Genomic DNA, 9,540 nt, shown 5'->3' on the forward strand with positions numbered 1-9,540 from the left:
TGAAATATAACATCAGAATAGATGGATTCATCATTTTCCTGACATATTTTTGCATGTTTGATTAATTAATTGGTGTCTTGAGACTATGTCATTTTATATCAAGATTTGAATGTACATGGGTTAATTTACTAGTGAATGTCATTTTAATTGGATTCAAAATTGGGGTATATATCTCTGAGGATCATAACTGGTCAAAGTAGTCAAAAGTATTAATGCACTTCAGAATATTAATTTATTTTCCAAATGCCTCATGGCCCTCCTGAGTTCATAGATTCATAGAAATTTTCCTCTCAGCACACACACATGCACATACATTTGGGTGTTATAAAAGATTAGTCAAGCCCAGCCGGGTGTGGCTTAGCAGTTGAGCATCAACCTATGATCCAGGAGATTGCGGCTGGATTCCTGGTCAGGGCACATGCCAAGGTTGTGGGCTCGATCCCTGGTGGGGGGCGTGCAGGAGGCAGCCGATCAATGACTCTCTCATCATTGATGTTTCTATCTCTCTCTCTCCTTCTCCCTTCCTCTCTCTGAAATCAATAAAGATAAAGATATATTTAAAAAATTTAAAAAAAGATTAGTCAAATGTTAAATTAGGAAATGTAAAAAAAAATTATCATAGGCCTTCTGTTCCTGATTTTTAAATTAGTTTACTGAAAATGCACATACACTATCTAGGAAAAATTCAACTGTGTGTTTCTTGGATGTCTACATCTATTTTCTATCTGAGAGAAAAGTATCTACCAGTGTTATCAAATTAACCATTTAAACAACACATTTTGCCCGGCCGGGCATGGCTCAGTGGTTGAGCATCAACCTAAGATCCAGGTGATCGGGGTTCAATTCCCGGTCAGGGCACATGCCTGGGCTGTGGGCTAGGCAGCTGATCAATGACTCTCTGATCATTGATGTTTCTATCTCTCTCTCCCCCTCCTTTCCTCTCTCTGAAATCAATAAAGATATATTTTTTAAAATAAAAATAACGCATTTTTCTATCTCTTTTAGGAATGTGGTGTCATGATATCTGCTAATTTTTTTTCATCAGTACTTTTGTTGCCTTTATGAAACCAATGCTTTCTTGACTTTCCAAATTGCTTTATCAAGAACTTAAAGGCAGCAAAAGAAAAGCAATTTGTTACCTACAAAGGAGCTCCCATAAGGCTGTCAGAGGATTTCTCATCAGGAACTCTACAGGCCAGGAGAGACTGGCATGAAGTATTCAAGGTAATGCAAAACAAGGATCTGAAACCAAGACTACTCTATCCAGCAAGGCTATCATTCAAAATAGGTGGTGAAATAAAGAGCTTCCCAGACAAAAAAAAGGCTAAAGGAGTTTATCACCACCAAACCAGCATTGCAGGAAATGTTAAAGGGACTGCTGTAATAAGAAGTAGAATGCTTGGTAAGGCTGCCCTGTGAAGCCATTCAGAAAAGAGCTTTTGTTTGCTAGCAGTTTTTTTATTACTGCTTCAATTTCATCAGTTGTTGTTGGCATATTCAGGTCTTCTGATTCTTCCTGATTCAGTTTTACATGACCTCACTGATATGTGGAATCTAATAAACAAAATAAACTGATGAACAAATAGATCCACAGACATAGAAGCATGGAACAGACTGAGGAATCTCAGAGGTAAGGCAAGGGTAGGTGGGTTGGCAGGAAAATATTAACCAAAGAACTTATATGCATATTATGCATAACCCATGGACACAGACAATAGTGTGGTGAAGGCCTGGGGCAGGGGTAGGGAGGGAGGTAGAAGGGGTCAAGGGGGAAAAAGGGAGACATCTATAATACTTTCAACAATAAAGATAAATTTTAAAAGAAAGAAGAATATTGACATTGTCCTTTATTGTCTAGAGAGGCTTTACTCGGTCGGATTTCCAGCCTCCAGAATCATGAAAAAAAAAGTTTCTGTTGTTTAAGCCACCCAGTCTGTGGTACTTTGTTATGGCAGCTCTAGCAAACTACTACAGCAGGTAAATTATTTTACCCTACAGTCTGATTCTTCTGAGATTTACTTAAGTCCTGGCAGTGTGCCCCAGTGGATTTGTAATGAATATCTGTTTGTAATGAATATCTGTTATTTATCTTGTCTCCCGTTCCTTTCACTTTATTTTAATAACAGTGTCCTGCTCTTTCTAAGGGCTTTCATTTTGTGGGGTCTTGATGGGTCTGCAAGCGAGGAAGAACACATGATCAAGACTATGACATCCTAAGATTCCTTCCCACTGCAGTTGGCCCAGGGGAGACTTCTGAGCCCAAGCTTACAATCAGTCTGTTTCCCTTAGGATCTGAACCTGCAGTAGAGTCACACAGGATAGAAGGTATTTGGAGCCGAGGCATTTCTACTCTATTGCCCTAAAGAGATTCTCCATGAGTTCTCACCATAGAGATTCCTGGAGCCACCCTGGTTGTTGACTTTCCCAAGGTCTTGAATTTTTACTTCTTTCTCTGCTTCTGAAGCAATCCATTCTCTTTTTCAGCCTAAGCTCACTAGAGACCGTCTCTGTTCCTTGAAGCCTAAGTTATACACATATTATTTTGTATACCTGAGTCACTCTCATGATAGTTTCTTAATAAATGAGTTAATTATATATTCCTGAGCCCATTTTGGAAAAAAGTTTGAAAATGCCCTGCCAAGCAAAACTCTCCATCACACCTATTCCATGTAGGTAGGTGACAATGCCATTTCACAGATGAAAAAGGTCAAAGAACTTTTGCAACGCTTCAAACAGCACTTGCTAAGAAAATTAGGAGCAAGAGAAAACAGTACATGGAAAACTCGAATTGCAGAACTATAGAATTTGCTCAATAATCAGGTTGAAGTTTATACCTGCAGTGTAGTATACACAGCTAACGAGCTGGAAAGTGATTGAGTACAGTAGTTTCGCAACAATAACTTTGCCCTACTGAACTCTCACACACCAAAACCAGAAGGTTTCTAAAGAGAGAATCTACCTCATTACCGATGTGACTTAACATTATGACTAGGTAAAAGAATTTTAAAATCACTTTCAATAGTAGTGCTTCCTAATAATCCTATACAAATGCAAAGAAGTTCTGTCCTATTTGCTAAAACAGTTATTTTCCAAAATGAAAATTACTTATTCTGCATTAATTATTTACATCACTCACGCTTTGTTGACAATAAGTTTACTTTAAAAAATATTTTCTTAATCCCATATCATTCACAATTTAAAAACTGGGGGAGAGAAACAAGATGGCGCGTAGGTAACAGCTGCACCCGCAGCCTCCTGCAGCCACATCAAAATTACAACTAAAATACAGAACCACCGTCCCTCAGAGCCTCCTGAGATCCGGCTGCACAGAAGCCCCACAACCAGGGAACTGAAGCAGCATCCAGAGCGGTAGAAGGGGGGGAGACGCGGGCGGGTCGGGGCTGAATCCCGGAGACCCGGCAGCGGGCCCACACCCGGTGCCCAGTTTAAACCCAGGAGGGAATCTCGGTGGTGGGGGTTTTATCAGAGGAGCTAGGGGTCCCAGCCCCACATCAGGCCCCCAGCCCAGGGCTCAAGGGCCAGAAAGAGACGTCCCCACAACCTCAGGCTGTGAAACCAGCGGGCACTGTGGCTGAGGGTCGCGGAGGCTGCGGGAGCCCCAGCAGCTCCTCTAAAGGGCCCGGCACGGACTCGGACGTTCCCTCTGAGCCCAGCGCCGGGCAGCAGCCTGAAAGGACCCGGGACACTCGGGGGGGGAACTAACCTGCCTGAGATCCGGGCGAGAGGCGGAGGGCGGCTTCCTCCCAGGCAGAAGGGCTGGCGGAGGCCATGGCTCCTTTGGCGAGTCCTCCCAGCACACAGCCGGCAGGCAGGCGCCATATTTGAGTCGCCAGCACCTGACTCACACCTTTGGCCCCGCCCCGTGATTCCCGGAGGCCCCGCCCCTCCCCACCTGCAGGCTCATCCAGGCTGTTTCCAGGGGCTTTTCTGTGCAAGTGGCCTCTGGAGCCTCATGCTCAGGACTTTCCTAGAATCTCTCAAACAAGCAGCAGCGGGCCCCATACGGCTTGATAAGTGGCCCCAGGCCTGGCACTAGCGGCAGCTGCACTGGCTCATAGCTTGGCCTCTCCTGGGCACCTCCAAGCCCAGCACAAGTAGCAGCCACCTACGGTTTGCTGAGTAGCTCATGCTGGGTGGCCCTGGGCAAGGCACTGGCACAGGCTGACTTTGCACCTCCCAGGAGGCCCCAGAGACAGTGCACCTGGTGGTCAAACTTGACCACGCTGGATTACAACCCTGCCACATCCACGAGTGACACACTCAAGGGGCACACTTGGTGAACACCAAAGCCCCACTGAAGTCAATCCTGCTCCATAGGGGTGTCTCCAGCACAGCAGCTCTCTGGCTGTAGCTGCAGCTGGTCCTCACAGCTGATTGGCCTGGGGATCAATTCCTCCCACTAACACTAACAGCAACCAAGGCTCAACTACAACAGGACAGTGCACAGCCCACACAGGGGAGCACCTAGAAGGCCCAGCTCAGGTGACTGGGAGGCTCAACCACTGGACCCTACAAGACACCTATGACACAAAGCCACTCTACAAATTCCAGGAGACATAGCAGCTCTACCTAATACATAGAAACAAACACCTGGAAGCAGCCAAAATGTGGAGGCAAAGAAACATGTCACAAAGGAAAGAACAAAAGAAATCTCTAGAAGGGGAACTAAATGAAACAGATCCAAGCAAGCTAACAGATACAGACTTCAGAATTTTGTTTATAAGGATGTTTAAGCAGACTATTACAGAAATAACTGAGAAAATCGATAACATAATAAAGTACCAATTTGAAATGAAGGCTACACGAACTGAAATGAATAATTTACAGGGAGTCAACAATAGAGTAGAGGACGCTGAGAATCAAATCAGAAATTTGGAACATGAGGAAACAAAAAACTCCCAACTAGAAAAGCAAAAAGAAAAAAGAATCCAGAAATATGAAGATAGTATAAGGAGCCTCTGGGACAACTTCAAGAGGCCCAAATTCGTATTACTGGGGTGCCAGAAGGGGAAGAAAGAAAGCAAGAAATTGAAAACCTATTTGAAAAAATAATTACAGAAAACTTCCCTACCTGGGGAAAGAAATACAAGTCCAGGAAGCACAGAGGGTCCCAAACAAGAGGAACCCAAAGAGGCCCACAGCAAGACACATCATAATTAAAATGCCAAAGGTTAAAGACAAAGAGGGAAGCTTAAAAGCAGCAAGAGAAAAGCAATTAGTTACCTACAAGGGAGCACCCATATGACTGTGAGATGATTTCTCAACAGAAACTTTGCAGGCCAGAAGGGAGTGGCAAGAAATATTCAAAGTGATGAAAAACATGGAACTACAAGCAAGATAGCTCTACCCAGAAAAGCTATCATTTAGAATTGATGGTCAGATAAAGAGCTTCACAGATAAGAAAAAGCTAAAGAAGTTCATCACCACCAGACCAGCACTACAGGAAATGTTGAAGGGTCTTCTTTAAGAAGAAGCTAATGAAGAAAAGAATCTGACGAACTAAATAGATCCAGAGACATTGATGCATGCAAGAGACGATCATATTTCAGAGGAAAGAGGGAAGGGGGTGGAGGGTGGGAAGAGATTAACCAAAAAAGTTATATGCATATATGCATAACCCATGGACATAGTCAATAACAGGGTGAAGGCCTGGGGAGGGGGTGGGAGTGAAGTGGAGGAGGTCAGTTGGGGGGGGGGGCGATGGGACACCTGTAATACTCTCAACAATACAGATAAATTTTTAAAAAATAATAAAAATAAAACTACCTAGAGTCAGATAATACAATTAAATCTCTGAATTAACATAACCTTTTTCTGCTCAAATTCTTTTAATTTTTATTGGCTTTATTAGGGTAACACTGGTTAATAAAATTATATAGGTTTCAGGTGTACAATTCCATCATCCATCATCTGTATCTTGCACTGCATGCTCACCACCCAAAGTCAAGTCTCCTTCCTCCACCATTTCTCCCCCCTTAACCCTCTTCTACCTCCCCACCCCCTTCCCTCTGGGAATCACCATACTGCGGTCTGTGTCTGTGAGGTCTTTTTCTTTGCTTAATCCGTTCATTTGTTTCACCTCAGCACCCACCCTCTCCCCTCTGACAGCTGCCAGTCTGTTCTCTGCATCTATGAGTCTGTTTCTATTTTATTTGTTAGTTTATTTTGTTCATTATATTCCACATATAAATGAAATCATATGGTGTTTGTCTTTCTGTGACTGGCTTATTTCACTTTCTGCTTAAATTTTAAAACATCAATACAGCTTTCATCTACTTTTCCACCCTCCTTCAATAATAGAAATTAAATTTCATTACCTTTTTTTTTACACCTGGGAGATTTTACTTGAGGTTTCTACTTTTCTTTACCCAAAGAACTGCTACAAGAGTTTTCAAAAGCTTTATGAGCCACAATCTAAACTGATTTGATCATTCATGAAACTAGCACCATATACATGGCCAGTGTGCTACCTTAATTAGTAAGTATTAGTAATGACCCTTCGCATTCCAGGGAAGTAAATCACCTGAGGGAGGTTAACTAACAGAATCATCAGAAAAGCCTTATCACCATGTCCTACACCTAAGGAAGTTGGCAGGTGTCCCTATTACCAGCCTCAGAGCTAATACCTACTTATTTCCCTCAACTCCAAGTGTACAAATAAAAACCTCTCCTTCCCTCCCTCTCCCTATCTTCCTACCTTCCCTTCCCCTTCTCTTCCTCCCCGTCTCTGCTGTTTCTCTCCACTGCCTACATCCTGAGTGCCAAGAACACATCCCATCCCTCTCTCCCGCTTTCTCCGCCTCCTCTCTTTCAGTTTCTGAATGCTTCCATTTCAATGTTCTGGATGAATCAATCCCAGTTCAACAAATTAGCCCCCATATAGAGACAAACATGGGCAGAGAAAATGGTTATGACTTACAAGGCGCCCAAAGTCTCCATGGTGCTTTTTTCCTTTATGTAACAGCTAACATTGCCCCAAACTCCCACACTAATAACCACAAGAGAAGTGTAAGGCCTGGTCTCACAGATCAACTCTCTTAAAATACATGCAGCTGCTGTGGTAAGTTAACACATGAATAGCCGTTAACATGGTAAGAGGTCATGTACCAGGGAGGAAAAGCCCAAGCTGTAAGTAGCACAGGCCCAGACATTTGGTTCTGATGTGATGCAGTCATCACTAGAATCAGATTTAAAGGCAGGAGGGAAGGACTGAGGTGGTACAAGAAGTAAGTTATGATCTGGAAGGGGAAAAGAGGGCTGTGCAGACAGGTGAACTATTCAATGAGACTGGCAGGAGCAGACCCATGTTTGTATGGCATGTGAGGTTATACACTTTTAAAAATTGTCACAAAAGTGAATATTTATTTAGAATGAGAAAAGAAATAACTACTCATATTTTTTAAAGCTGACATAGCTGACAGACTTTTTAACACTGTTTTCTACATTTTTTATCTGCGTACTTTTTGACCACCTGTTCAAGTGACAATTAGGTCCTATCTCCTAAAGAGAGAATGGAAAAGCAATTCAATCTTTCTTTTAGCATGGTTGGCAGATTTGGAGGTCTTATTACTGATAGATTCTAAAAGTTCCCTTTAATTTCACAGCGTCTGCTACATAATGTCACGTAAATTTTTAGCGTTTACTTTTTTCATATTTGACAGTCTCTCATGAAGTTTCTTTCATACATGACTAGTTCCTGGTTCTGTACTTTTCAAGCCTTGTTTCTCTCCACTGCCTACATACTTCCAGTGCCAAGAACACATTCACATCACAATACGTCCCTGGCCTTGCACCTTCAAATCCAGCTGCCACTATGGGAAGCAATTCCCATGAAAGAACAGTAGTTTTGGTTGCGAAACCACATGTTAAACATGGAACTAACATCAGCAGCCTATTTCTTTTTATAACATTTCTCTGTAACCAAGTCACAAGACACTGAAGCATTTAGGGTATCAGCCAAGTCTACACCCACTTTTAACTGTACGTTAAATGAAGTAAATCACTTGAGTTTGCCAATAGCTTCCTCCTCACCAGAGCCACTGCTTCTTGTAATCTGGCTTTTTCCCAGGCCTTTTTAGACAGCAGTACTTACCAAAGTGTCATGTTATTCAGAAAAATCAATGAAACATTAGATTATATTTGTTTCAATAAGTAAATTCAGACTCAGCTGCCAAACAAGAAAGGCATTCCTTCTAATGCAAACCAAAATCAGTTTTATTTATTTTTTTTATTTTTTTTAAATATATCTTTATTGATTTCAGAGAGAGGAAAGGACAGGGAGAGAGAGAGAGAGAGAGAAACATTAATGATGAGAGAGTCATTGCCAAAATCAGTTTTAAAAAGACACTGTTCACGGAGTGCATGTGCTTAACCAGAATATCCTGTATTCAATGCTACACACAGCCATGCGGGCAACTGCGGATGTATTCATTTGCAGGCAGTAGGGGGACAACCTACCATTCACATTATTTCATCCTTATAAAATGTAATGTTTTCCCATAAACTAAACAGTTTCCTAAAGAATTGATCATAGTTTCCAAAGTGCCTAATATAGAAGCCAGATTTTGAAATCACGACATAAACAGTATTTCCATAGAGTTCATTGAAAAGCATCTGTTTACACTATTCTTAGGATGGTTATGAAATTTCCAATTTGTGTCACAATGATTTTATAAAATTAAAAAGGGCTGAATTTAATAATTTATTAAAACATGGAGACCTAAAAATACCTCTTTATCACTTATTTGGTGATCATTTCCTTTAGGAAATTCCTATAGAAAAAAATGTTTGGAAGTTCAAGACAAAATAAATATGTTTCAAAATTCCCTTTGATTACAAACAATAGTAAAACATTACTTAAAGGCATCTATTCTCAATCTTGGGTGCATATTAGAAACACCTGGGAAGCTTTTAAAACTGCTAATGCCAAGGCCACACTCCAGACAAATTAATTAGAATTTCTGCATATAAGAACCAGGCATCAGTATACGTAAGGGTCCCAAGTGATTCTTATATCTGTTAAAAGTTGTGAACAATTGCTTTACAGAATATTTACAAACAGCTGGCAAGAACAGACAAGAATACATTTAAGAATATTTGCTATAATTTAACTCAGAGGGAAAAGCTGTACAAAGTACCCAAGTCATTCCCACACTCTCCAGATGGCAAGAGATCCTAAAAGTAAAAAGAAGATTCAGGGTAAAGATTATTTCAAGGATGTGGCTATAAAGACTTTTTGTTAAGAATTCAAAAAATTGACCCTCTCCACTAGACAAACAGGTAACTAGATTGGGCCCACCTGGCAATCCAGAATAATCTTCCCCCTCAAGTACTTAACCTTAATCACATCTGCAAAGTCCCTTCTGGCATGTAAATTAACATACTCACAGGTTCTGAGAGTTAGGACTTGGACATCTTTGGGGCACCCTTTTCTACCTACCATAATCCTAAGTGCTCTAAGCCTTCTGTTCTCCTTTGTAATGGGAATATCTACTGTGGTGACCCTATCTCTGTCCTACC

The sequence above is a fragment of the Miniopterus schreibersii genome (genome assembly GCF_964146895.1).
Source record: "Miniopterus schreibersii genome assembly, chromosome: 3".
In the NCBI taxonomy this organism is placed as follows: Eukaryota; Metazoa; Chordata; class Mammalia; order Chiroptera; family Miniopteridae; genus Miniopterus; species Miniopterus schreibersii.